This window comes from Anguilla rostrata, chromosome 6 (assembly GCF_018555375.3).
Source record: "Anguilla rostrata isolate EN2019 chromosome 6, ASM1855537v3, whole genome shotgun sequence".
Taxonomy (NCBI): Eukaryota; Metazoa; Chordata; class Actinopteri; order Anguilliformes; family Anguillidae; genus Anguilla; species Anguilla rostrata.
Genome location: NC_057938.1, coordinates 3281378 through 3294853, shown reverse-complemented (window position 1 = coordinate 3294853; position 13476 = coordinate 3281378). Strand labels below are relative to the sequence as shown.

Here is a 13476-nt window from a genome sequence, read left to right as displayed (position 1 = left end):
GACGTTAGCCGTAATGGCTCCTTCCTCATCGACCTCGTTAAGCGGGGGGGGGGGGGCTCCCTCCTCATCGCCCTCGTTAAGCGGGGGGGGGGGGGGGGGCTCCCTCCTCATTGCCCTCGTTAAGCGGAGATCACCTCTGTTTCCCAGGCCGCCCGGCCGCCCGGCCGACAGGTAGACAGGTAGACGGGTAGACAGGTAGACAGGTAGACAGGTAGACGGGTAGACGGGTAGACGGGTAGACAGGTAGACAGGTAGACGGGTAGACGGGTAGACAGGTAGACAGGTAGACAGGCAGACAGGCAGACAGGTAGACAGGCAGACAGGTTGACAGGTAGACAGGCAGACAGGTAGACAGGTAGACGGGTAGACGGGTAGACGGGTAGACAGGTAGACAGGTAGACGGGTGACGGGTAGACAGGTAGACAGGCCGAAGTCGGCCCGCCGCCTCATCGCTCCCTCCCCACTTTTCTAGATGCGTTTGTCATGGATGGATGGACAAACGGATGGAGGGATGGAGGGATGGATGGATGGATGGACATCATTGCATAACCTTCGGCAGACGTACAGAATGCCCCAGGAAATGGGCCCAGCAGGAGGGAATCTGCACCCCTTTCCAAAAAAAAAAAAAAAAAAACCAGAGCTCACTTAGCTCAACCACATATTTTCAACTCCTCCTGCAAACAGGGTTCTGCAAACAGTGAAGGAGCTGAACGCAAGCTCACTGAAAACACAGAGGCTTCAGAACCGTCAAACAGAAGGTGACTTTATATTTGTTGGGTGCGTCATCGTTTTATGCGCGCGGTGGTAATCTGTGACTGGTGGGGCTTTTAAGAAAACGAAGGCTTGCCGCGCGCTTCTCCTCTTCGCACAGCGCGGCCACGGTGCTTGCACGGTGCTCCGTTTCCACGGCTACTTCGCCTACGCCAATGACACGACGGCAAGAGCCGAGCAGGGCAAATAATGGAGCGCGCATTATGACATCATAATGAGCCGTGTTTCTATAACCGGCACCGAGGGTCGTCGAGGCCAACAATCAAGGGCACAATCTGTGACATCATCATCATCACTCGGTACAGGCCTCGGGTGCGGGATCATGGCACGGCGCAGTAGTAGCCAATCAAAATCAGCAAATCAGGCAGGATGATATAGCCCAAGGGACTGTGCAGCAGGAGGATGGTTGATGGTGGGGCAGGATTTTGGAACGGGGAGGTGGGGGGGCGGGGGGGGGGCGGGGGTGAGATGAGTGTGTGTGATAGAGCCGGCCGCACCGGCTTCAATAAATCTAATAAAATAAAAGTGGGGATGTAATCGACTCGCCTCCTTCGGCACCGGAGCCGGCCTGCAGAGCGCCCCCGTCAGCAGAAACAAAGGCCTCTCCGCTCGTCTGGGGGGCAGGCGGTCAGGTTTCTGGCTAACCACCCCCACCCCCACCCCCACACCCCCCCCCAGCCCGTTAAATCAACAGAAAGAAGAAGGCGGAAAGGAGCCCAGCAGTGTTTTGCCTCTTCTTCCCTCGTTTTCCAGTGTTCTGCTGTTCCTCTTACGCCACCCCAAACTCCAATGCTTCCGTTCTCCATCCCACTCCTCTTATCTCTTGTTCCTTCTCTCCCTGCACCGCCCCCCACCCACCCACCTCCCCCCCGCACCCCCCCTATTATTTTCTTTCATGTAACCCTACGTGACTCATAAGGGATTCAGCCGGCGCTGACACCTGTCCCAGCATGCACTGCTCCCGCCACCTGCTCCTCAGCTTCGCAGCCGCGGTCGGTCGCCGCGGTCGGTTGCCGCGGAGGCGGTGATCAGACCCCCCCGCCGCGTGCGCGAACCCCACGGCGGCCCCTAGCGACCGCAGACCCCTGCTGGCGGGAGGCAGGAACAACGGTCAAAATCATCAACCAGAGGGGCGTGAGGTGGGGGCGGGAGGTACTTCTTCCATTTTTCCAATCAACTACCAGCAGATTAGATTAGATTAGATTAGATATTTTCCTGACATATCCAGCGTTTTGGTGGGGTATAGGGGGTGTTCACGCCCCGCCCCCTTGGCTGTGTGACCGGGCACCAGGCACGTCCACTCCTCACCTGCCGTGCGGCAAGGTGCCCTCTCAGGCGCCACTCTCACGCTCCCTCACATTCCGTGAGTTTACCGGCTCTCTCGTCGCTCACGGTTACCGCGCCGTCCGAACGCGGATCCTCGGCGTTTTTCTGCCGGTCGACAATCTCTCCGGCTTTCTTTTCGCAGACCTCCTGTGTGGGTGCACCGCAGCATGGAGGCAAAGTCAGAGATCGGAATAGCGCGGTGTGGGTGTGTATCTATTTAAACGAACACATTTTTTTAAAAAGCAAGAACCAAACCTTTCTCTCTCCCCTTGGCGTTCCAAGCACGCTCCCCTGCAACAGCGCAGATTCGCTCGCTGCGTTGCTGTCGCTTTCCCTAGCGGCGGCGTTCGAATTCACTTACGCGGCAAAGTTGTCGGTCCCAAATTAACTCTGACAGAATACATTCTCTTCTGCGTTTTTCTTTTTTTTCCACTCGGATAAAGCACCCCAGATTTAACAGAGCGCGCTGTGAAGTCGCTCCACTATTAAACATGCCGAAGCTGTAAATTGTAAAAAAAAAACGTTTTCGCGGAAGGCGTTCTAGCAAACGACTCCCCGTGCCTAGTCACGTTATTGATGATCTCATTGTTAGTTCTGTTCTCTCTCTCCCTCTCCGAAATAAAAGGCAGCACTTTGTCCCGGACACAATGGAGGGGAGAGAGGGAGCCTTTTCGAACGAGGCCAACGAGCACAGTCAGTAAGTTCTCGCGTAAGTGCAAACGCTTTCCACCGCCCACCTACCGGCTGAGCAGTTGGTAGAGCTTCTCGTCGTGAGCGCAGCCTGGGCCCTCAACCCAGGTACCAGCAGGGTCACCCCCTGACTTTTTGGGGGCCCTCAACACAGGTACCAGCAGGGTCACCCCCTGACTTTTTGGGGGCCCTCAACACAGGTACCAGCAGGGTCACCCCCTGACTTTTTGGGGGCCCTCAACACAGGTACCAGCAGGGTCACCCCCTGACTTTTTGGGGGCCCTCAACACAGGTACCAGTAGGGTCACCCCCTGACTTTTTGGGGGCCCTCAACACAGGTACCAGCAGGGTCCCCCTGACTTTTTGGGGGCCCTCAACACAGGTACCAGCAGGGTCACCCCCTGACTTTTTGGGGGCCCTCAACACAGGTACCAGCAGGGTCACCCCCTGACTTTTCGGGGGCCCTCAACCCAGGTACCAGCAGCGTCACCCCCTGACTTTTTGGGGGCCCTCAACACAGGTACCAGCAGGGTCACCCCCTGACTTTTTGGGGGCCCTCAACACAGGTACCAGCAGGGTCACCCCCTGACTTTTTGGGGGCCCTCAACACAGGTACCAGCAGCGTCACCCCCTGACTTTTTGGGGGCCCTCAACACAGGTACCAGCAGCGTCACCCCCTGACCTTTTTTTTCTTTTGGGCCCTATCCAGTGACAGGTTTCCTAAAAGCTCTCTCAATCCAACCCCCCCCCCCCTTATTCCCTACTCCTTGATTATTAGTACAGTCAGCCTCAGCAAGGCTCTCCATCAGGGCAGCTGACAAACTACTGTGTCTCTACCTACCACGTTTTAATCACTAGTTTGTTTTAAAGAAAGGGCCCCTTCACCAGCAGCGAATGTGGAGTCTTTCGGCAAGGAGGACATAACCCACTGAAGTGAACGGGGAACAGGGCTAACAAGAAAACGCGGAGCTTGTTTAAGTATCCATCTGATGGACGAGATAACTGCGGCGGCCCGAGCGTTCAAGGTGACCTTCAAATCCCATTACCCGTGTTGATGCCACTGGAAATCATCGGGACCCGTACAATGACATGAACACAATTCAAAAAATCTGTTTTTTTTTTTTTTTTTTTTTTTGTACGACCAATAGGGACCCCTCACGTGGATACCCTGGAGAAGAAGGTGTCTCACAGATTTTAATTACGGAGGCCTTGAAGACCTTGGTACTGAGAACGGGACGTATTTCTGGCTGTACACAATGAAACGCCCGCAGACCGTCGTCGCTGAATATATTTTATCCGAACTCAAAGAGCCATTTAAAGGTTTATGTACCATCAGAGAGTGATCACTGTTCCGTACAGGTTAGAGAACCCGTCACTTCATTCTCCCCCTGTTACCTTGATTCCTCACCTCTGAAGAGTTAGAGAGGAATGCAGCCCGGACTTAGAAAAAGGAGAAAGCTAGCTTGGCTTGGCTGGGCTTTGGCTGGGATTGGCTTGACTCCACATCTTGGAGTCCTGTGGCGTCCATTAAAAAAATGCTTCACTCCCTCAAGTGACCTATCACATTGCAGGACCTCTCTCCCTCTCAAATCTAGGGCAAAACTGCTTTTTTTTTTACGATGCTGGAATGAATTCGATTTTGTTTCATTTTTTCCACCTATAACGTCTACAGTTGTACACGGTGCAGAGCATGTGCAGAGCATGCGCAGAGCATGCGCAGAGCATGCGCAGAGCATGTTATTCCTGTGTTCCTGACCAATAGCATGTTCTGTGTTCCCGTTAGCCACCTGACACCTGAACACAGGCATGGCTGTGCTGGGAGCATTCACTGGCACCGGACCAAATTACAGCAAAATATTCAAATTACAGAAAATATTATGAAAAAATAGAGAGAGCGAGAGAGAGAGAGAGGCAGAGAGAGAGAGAGGGAATTTTATTTGTTAACAAAGCTCCCCGACCCCACCCCTATTACTGAGGGTCCAATCACCCCTTATCTTTAACATTATTATTGTTCCAATAGTTGCGGTTGCTGCCATTATGGTTTTATGTAAACAATCACTTTGGCAATACTATACTGATGTGCGGACATGTCGATCAAGCTTTTTTGAATTTGAATTGGAGAAGGGGAGAGACAAAAAAGAAAGAAGAAGTGAGTGAGAGGGAAAGGGAGAGAAATACAGCAGGAGAGACATATAAAGGGAGAGAGGGAACGGGAGATAAAGAGAGCGAGAGAGTGAAAGCAAGAGGACGAGAAAGGGAGGGGTGAGAGAGAGATTGTTTAAGAGTCCTTATCACCCCCCGGGTGCAGCGTGGTGTGAAGAGCAGTAGATAAAAATAAAATTGATTGAATGATTGATTGAATTGAGTGTACAGGCAGAGAGAGAGAGAGAGAGATAGGGAACGCGGGGGGGTTGTGGGGGTTGGAGGGGGGGGGCTGAAGTGAGTGAGGTGGATTATTTTCACTCAAAAGTAGAGAGGAAGAATTGCACCATCACTGGGCATCACCCTCATTCTGTTTATTTTCCTATCTGCAGTCATGCAGGTATGTGCCCCCTCCTCCCCTCTGCCCCCCTCCCCCCCCCCCCCCCCCGTCCTAACGAAGCCACTGAAGCACACTTGCAGATCTGAGCCCCTGCCTGAGATTCCTGGCCTTCAGGGCACTGTCAGAGTGAATTTACCTCACAACAGTCAGAGAAGCTCTGTGTCAATTCCGGAGTCCATTTTGAATCGAATTGACAGTTGGTGATAAGTTCCAAGTCAAGCTGTTGAAATTTGAATTTGAATTTGAGCTCGCATTGAAAATGTTGACAGGATAACATCACTGCCACACAGTGTCACATCACAATTTGTCAGTCCCGTGTGGATTATAATATTGGAAACATAATAGATATTAGAAGATTGAAAATATTACTCTATATGTTTTCCAGGGGAGGAGGAACAGTGGGACCTGAGCACTGTTTTGTGCGTGTGTGCGTTTGTGCATGCATGTGTGTATGTATGTGTGCGTGTATGTGTATGCATGTGTGCATGTGCATATATATGTGTGCATGTGTGTGTTCTGGGTCGGTGTGTGTCTGTGTATGCATGTGTGTGTGTGTGTGTGCCTGTGTGTGTTTGTACATGCGTGTGTGTATGTATGTGTGTGTGAGTGTGTGTGCTTGTACATGCGTGTATGTGTCTGTGTCTGTGTATGTATGTGTGTGTGAGTGTGTGTGCTTGTACATGCGTGTATGTGTCTGTGTCTGTGTAGGTATGTGTGTGTGTGCATGTGTGTGTGTGTGCGCGTGCGTGCGTGCGTGTGTGTGTGTGTGTGTGTGTGCGTGTGCTTGTGCGTGTGCGTGTGCGTGTGCGTGTGCGCGTGTGCGTGCGTGTGTGTGTGTGTACCTGTCGGTCCGTTAGTTTATTTGATTTCTCCGTTTGTTGGCTCACGTGTTGCCGTGGGAGACGAGCGATTGCACACCCTGGGACTCTAAAGTAATCCCCCCTGCAGCTGGCAGCGGAATGCCGATCAGCTCCGTTCCCCGCCACGTCTCACCCTCCTCTCGATTCGCCTCACCACAGCCCGAGCAGGACGGACTCAGAGATTCAACTCACACACGGGCAAATGCCAAATGAATCATTCGCACACCCAGCTTTAACTCACACAAGGACAAACTCCAGATTAATCATATACAGACCCCACTTTAACTCACACATGGGCAAATGCCAAATGAATCATTCGCACACCCAGCTTTAACTCACACAAGGACAAACTCCGGATTAATCATATACAGACCCCACTTTAACTCACGCATGGGAAAATGCCAAATGAATCCTTCACACACACCCAGCTTTAACTCATGAATGGACAAATTCCAAATGAATCGTTCACACACCCAGCATTAACTCACATGGACAAATGGCAAACAAATTATTAACATGCCCAGCTTTAACTTACACAAGGACACACACCAAACGAATCATTCATACCCATTTTTAACTCACACACTTGACAACTACACACCTTTCCCACATAACACAAATAAATAAATAAATAAATAAATGCCACCTAGTCAATAAACGACAGTGAACCAACACTCCACCGGTTTGTAGATTTCCACAAAACTTTTACAAGCATCTTCTGTTCCACCACAGGCCCATCTTTGGACCAGAGCACCAGCTCCTCAAAAGCACGACTGAAAAAGAGATCTGCCTGTTGGCCATCGATGAAGAGCGGAGGAAAAAAAAAAAAAAGAAAAAGAAAAAACTGACAGTGCCGGTAACATCCGTTGCCTAAAATACCCCCAATTTCAAGTAGGCCCTACAGTGAACCAGCTGGCAGTCAGCTTTTAACTGGGCAGGACCCAACCCTTCTGAGACTCCCTATCTTTAGGGGTGTGATTAAGTAGAACAGACTGCCCCCCCCCCCCGCCTCCTTAACCCTGAAAAGTGCCCCCCCAGGGGTTTAGGGGAAATGTCCCAGTTAAAACAGCGCCCCCCGCCCCCCCCCCCACTGGTGCATTTGCAAATCAGAACAGGGAACTACAGCCCATGGTCGTATCGATGCACAAATTCAAATGTATCTGTGTGTGTGTATGTGTACATTGTGGGTGTCTGTGTGTATGAGTGTGTGTGTGTGTGTGTGTGTGTGCATACAAGATATAAAGCACGTACTCGCTGTCACTCGAACCCGTCCGGGGTAGAGCGGGGGGGCATACACTGAATTAAGCGCCAAGCATTAATAAAAGGTTATGAAGTTACGCGGGAGGTGAAAATGAACAGAAATAAATACGGAGTTTGTTTTCCCTGGGGATCCGGAGGCCTGCCGGGCCACGAGCGGCCCACGTTCCCCCCCCGCCGCAGGTAAAAACCCTGCGCTTCCCAGGTGCAACACCGGCTGTCGCCGTGACAACAGGTCGAGACCCGTCTCAGGCGCCTCTCAGGGTGTTCTGGGAGAGAGGTTTGCTCAAACAAGGGCAGCGACCTCCCCCCCCAAAAGCCCCGTCACCAATACGGAGGTGAGGACCCACTGAACAGACAAGAGGGCGTAGGAGAGGGATTAGTTTCTGCGTGTGTGTGTGTGTGTGTGTGTGTGTGTGTGTGTGTGTGTGTGTGTGTGCATGTGTGTGTGTGTGTGTAGGTGTATGTGTGTGTATTTATGTGTGTGTGCATGTGTCTCTGCATGTGTATGTGTGTGTGTGTGTGGTGTATGTGTGTGTGCTTATGTGTGTGTGCATGTGTCTCTGCATGTGTATGTGTGTGTGTGTGTGTGTGCGCATGTGTCTCTGCATGTGCGTGTGTGTGTGTGTGTGTGTGTGTGTTCATGTGTCTCTGCATGTGTATGTGTGTGTGTATGTGTGTGTAAGTGTATGTGTGTGTGTGTTGTGCTGTGTCTTCATTGGTTGGTGTCAGTGTGGTGGTGTTGTGTGGCATGTGTCTCTGCATGTGTATGTGTGTGTGTGTGTGTGTAGTGTATGTGTGTGGTGGATGTGTGTGTAGTGTTGTGTGTTGTGTGTTGTGTGTGTGCAAGTGTATGTTGTGTGTGTTTTATGTGTGTGTTGTGTGTAGGTGTATGTGGTGTGTGTGTGGTGTGTGTGCATGTGTCTCTGCATGTGGTGTGTGTGTGTGTGTGGTGTGTGTATGTGTCTCGATGTGTATGTGTGTGTGTGTGTGTAGGTGTATGTGTGTGTGTGTGTGTGTGTGTGTGTGCATGTGTCTCTGCATGTGCGTGTGTGTGTGTGTGTGTGTGTAGGTGTATGTGTGTGTGTGTGTGTGTGTGTTATGTGTGTGGCATGTGTCTCTGCATGTGTGTGTGTGTGTGTGTGTGTAGGTGTATGTGTGTGTGTGCGTAGTGTGTTGTAGGTGTATGTGTGTGTGTGTGTGCGTGTGTGTGTGTAGGTGTATGTGTGTGTGTGTGTGTGTGTGTGTGCATGTGTCTCTGCATGTGGGTGTGTGTGTGTGTGTGTGTGTAGGTGTATGTGTGTGTGTGTGTGTGTGTGTGTAGGTGTATGTGTGTGTGTGTGTGTGTGTGTGCATGTGTCTCTGCATGTGTGTGTGTGTGTGTGTGTATGTGTGTGTGTGTGTGTGTGTGTATGTGTGTGTGCATGTGTCTCTGCATGTGTGTGTGTGTGTGTGTGTAGGTGTATGTGTGTGTGTATGTGGTGCGCACTGGCATACGTACGTGGGCATGCACATCGCCGTGCCCACATGCAAGCATGCTGTTATGTGTCTGTGTGCCTGCATGTGTATGACAGTGTTCGTGTGTGCGAATCAGAGAAAGAAAGATTAGAGGAAAGAGAGGAAGAGAAAGAAGGAGAGAGAGAGAGAGGGGAGGGGCAAAGAGACAGGCCGAGAGAATAAGGACATCCACCCGCACAACAGAGAACCACTGCGTATTAACTGATAAAAAGAGCAATGGTGAGGAGCTTCTCTCTCTCTCTCTCTCTCTCTCTCTCTCTTTCTCTCTCTCCACCCCCACACCTCTCTCCCTCTTTTCCCACACAGAGATCCAGCCTGATTCCCTGCCTGCACCCCTCCTCCCCCCCCCGCCCCCCCGCGCGCTGTCTGTGCCAGAGAAGACGTCACAGTTTTTGCATTTTAAAGAGAGCCCCAGCGATGTCACCCGCCCGCGGAGGACCGAGCCGTGGCGGGGTGAGTCAACGCACGCCGCTCGACTTCCGCGCGACTTTGCCGAGCGTCACGGCCCGGATTCTTACCGCGCTCACTCCCCCCACCCCCCTCCACCCCCCCTGCCCCCACCCCCCCCGCACACACACACCTACAGGTGCGCATCTGTGCCACAGTTCAGTGTTTTCTCTATGTAAGAGTGTCAGATTTGTTTAAAGTGAGTGTAAGCTGCGTGGAAGGTGTGTCCAAGGTGAGTTTCTCTATGTGCATAAGGTGTGTGTATGGTGAGTTTGCGATGCATGCAAAGTGTGTGTAAGCAAGGTGTGTGTAAGGTGAGTGTAAGATGTGTGTAAAATGTACGGAAGGTGTGTGTAGGGTATATCTAAGGTGAGTTTCTGATGTGCATAAGGTGAGTGTAAGATGGGTGTAAGGTGCGTGTAAGGTGAGTGTAAGGTGTGTCACTGAGGCAAAACCCCTCTGTTCCTCAAAACATCCTCCCTGGAACCAGGTGCTCCACAGCCTCCAGCACTGACACACTGGCACAGTTTTCACCACCAGAACTTTCTAGATCCTTCACCCAAGGCCTTAAGGATGTTTGCGCTCATCCTCAAACGCAGAAGTTTTCTAGTCTTGGTGTATACGTAACATTGAGAACAAAAAAGCTACATTGAACTGTCAGGCATTCAATATAGGGATAAAGTTGCTATTTAGGGGGGGGGGTTTAATATAAAAGTAACATTTCAGAATTTGGGGGGAAAAAATTATGCTGAAAATAAAGACCGCGACAGAGAGACAGAAAGACAAACAGACTGACTGAGAAACTGATCGCTAAGGACATACGGCTCTCACATGAAATTACTGAATTCCTGTCCCGTTTCACCGGTTTAAGATTTAAAATGCTTTTCATGAAATGATTCAAGAGCATTCAAATCTCATTCATGAAATATAAAAATCAGTACAAAAAAAGATAAAAGGTATATATATATTTGTATTTTTAAAACCACGTAGGCCAATATAAGTCTGTATATATTTTTGAGCCATCAAAACAAAACGCAGTCGTGTACGAATCGACTTGTTTCATTTCTTTAGGAATACGGACTTGTTGCAAGTTCGAATAGCCTACACGTCGGAATCCTCTTTTAACCTTGAGCTTAGCCCGAAATCGCACTAAGTAGGCTACCCGGCAACATATTAACGGATAATGTAGAATCCCGATAATGCTGTCACTAAATTCACAATTTCGTAACAACGTCCTGAAATAATATGGATGTCAATTTTATATGGGCTATTTTGCCGACAAGGACGTGAGACTGCGGGTATCCAAGGTGCTGAACGCATGTTGTGGCGATGGATGTTGAAAAGATTGATCGGCTATACTGGTACTTACGTTTCTTCTTCTGGTGCCTCCGTGCGCGACGGTCCTAATTATAATCCCCAAGCCGGTACCTGTACCTCCTCCATCCCTCGCTCGCTCACATAGAAAAGCGTGGAAGGAATTGATAATGCACGCGCGTCCCACAGGCTGCTATGGGTAACGGACGGACGATTTTAAGCGAAGTTCACCTTAGTTTCACATCGATTTCCGTCCCATAGAACAGGTGGTGTCAGAACCCTTTTCCCGTCATACGAAACGCGGATCAGAATTTCCCTGCCGCTGTTACTGGATGGCAGGGTTTCTTGACTCGAATTGTGTAGCCCATTTCTTCTAAACTTCCAAACGTCTTTCTCTGGGATCCGGCTCTTCAACAATGTCACGCAGGGTACGTGCCTCCGTCTGACCGCCTGTCCGTTTCCAGGGAAAGGGAATGAGCCGGTAGCCCGGCGCTGACTTCGTGTTGCAATGCGGGTTCTGACCGTGACCGTCACCTTCGCGGTTGTGTGTAGATCCAAACGCAATTGCAGCTTGAACAGGTGTTATTTCTTCTCTGCCATTTCACGTTCTTAAAGCGCTCAGCAAATCAGAATTGACGAGTACTTCGCTTTGGTTTCCGTATTGCCTTATCTTTCCACAGTACCGGAGCAACATGTACGCATGAAGTTTAATACGTCTTCAAGGGGCACTGTGGAGTGGGCAAGGGGTAAAACAAGATACAAAACAATCCTGTCTGTAGTAAATCGCATGCTCCATAGTTATGAGCTGTCCATGGTATGGCGATGATTTCAGTTACCTCGAGCAGGGATTTCTTGCACTTGGAATGGTTGCGTTGCTGCGTAGCACCGCCGTGACGCCTGGGATGCAGCAGAGCGAATGGTCCAAAAAGACTGCGAAGGCAGGCGCAGCTCGATTCTATATTCTTTTGAATTTAGCCTTGGCTGGGGAGCAGGGCAGAAGCGGGATCACATCCGCGCGCCTGATCAACAGGGGACATGCGGACAAGTGGGCTTCCGGCTATAAGATCAGTTTGGTGCGATCAGAGTCGTGTGTGCCGAGTTATCCCGCTCATTGGAGCAGACGAGAAGCCAGCAGGTGGCACGAGGGTACTTCGATGAGTGCTGGAGCGCGTGACAATGCACCGCAGTATTCGCCAACACAGACGGAGATTTTTGAAACTCAAGGGAGTCGTCGCACACCTCCTGCAGATAACACGACTGGGAAGTCAAACAGCGGACCTACAGTTCACCGAATCTGTCCATATAGTCGTCCAAGGTACGGGCATCCAAGGGCATCCGTCCGGGCCTTGCAGTTCCAGTGTTGGTGCGCAGTGGTAATTAAATAGGTCGTTGGCGGTTGTATTGTCTTTGTGAATTAATTTTATTCTGGGCACAGCGCGATCGATGACCAATTCACGAAGGGTATTTCGGGGAATTTTAGCGTGAGTAATAGTTTATCAGTCCTGTGTGCACATTTCACTTGACGAGTAAACAAACAAAAGGCAAATGCAAAAATGCATTTATGGTTTACTGAGGGGTGTTAACTGCTGCTCTGTTGTTTCCTTTAGCATGCATTGTTCACAAATGAACAGTCAGTGAGTATCTAGACTTGGTTATAGCCATTGTTGTCATTTGTGGAGTTTGCATTTGGACTCACCACTGCGAAGATCAGAAGACTAACTATGGCTGAAAAACAACTAATCAGTAAGCAGAGATGATAATAATTGTGCAGAGGGATAGGACAGAACCTGGGTATATCAAGTACACCAGTTTGGAAAGTCTTGAAAAAGAAAAAATCCACTGGTGGTCTGAGAAACGAACAACGTACATGTTGGAGAAGGAAGACACCTGCAGTGGATTACAAACAATTCCTAAGAGCTGTGAAGAAAACCCATAAAGCAATGGTCAGTGACATCGCCTGCAGGCTCCAGAGGACAGGGGTGAAAATAGCACTGGCCACTGTTCGTGAAATGTTTTCAGAGTAGAATTATTGAGGCTACCCTGCAAGATGCAAACCCCTCATCAGCAGCAGGAATCAAATGGCTGGATTAGAATTCACCAAAAAAAAAAATACAGAAACAAGCGTTCTGTAACAAAGCTTTATTACATTACAGGCATTTAGCAGATGCTCTTATCCAGAGCGACTTACACAACTTTTACATAGCATTTTTATATTGTATCCATTTTTACAGCTGGATATATACACTGAAGCAATTTCGGTTAAGTACCTTGCTCAAAGGTACATCGGCAGTGTCCTTACCCGGGAATCGAACCTACGACCTTTCGGTTACAAGCCCAGTTCTTTACCCACTGTGCTACACTGCCGCCCTGTATGGACAGATGAGATCAAAACAAACCGTTGGAAGGCCAAAAGTGTGGAGAAAGGAAGGAACAGCCCATGGTCTCCCCCTCATCTCTGAAATATGGGGGGGGGGGGGGTAGTGTCATGGCTCGAGCATGTATGGCAACTTCTGGAACAGGCTCACTCATCTTTATTGATGATGCAATGCAGGATGTGCAGCGGTAGGATGAATGCCTGGAACTGTATGTACAAGGTAATGGCTATGCACAAAGAAATTCCTCCAACCTTATTGACCAGTGTTTCACCCTGCAGCAGGACAATGGAAGTGAGTAAAATCCAACAAGGTGCTCTTTGGTACAAGGGTGATGAAGTTGACAAAAAAAGATAGCGACCAAGGCACTCTTGTTGTG

At 50.0% G+C, this 13476-nt stretch overlaps 1 protein-coding gene across 1 annotated transcript in view; it reads right to left on the bottom strand.

The window, feature by feature from the left end:
• The window catches only part of clcn2a (chloride channel, voltage-sensitive 2a), a 42786-nt gene extending 30827 nt beyond the window's left edge, over nt 1–11959 (bottom strand). Inside the window, exon 1 of the mRNA XM_064341585.1 lies at nt 10781–11959. The gene's annotated coding sequence lies outside the window, so the exon portion shown is untranslated. The remainder of the gene's footprint in view (nt 1–10780) is intronic.
• Nucleotides 11960–13476: the final 1517 nt, after the last annotated feature.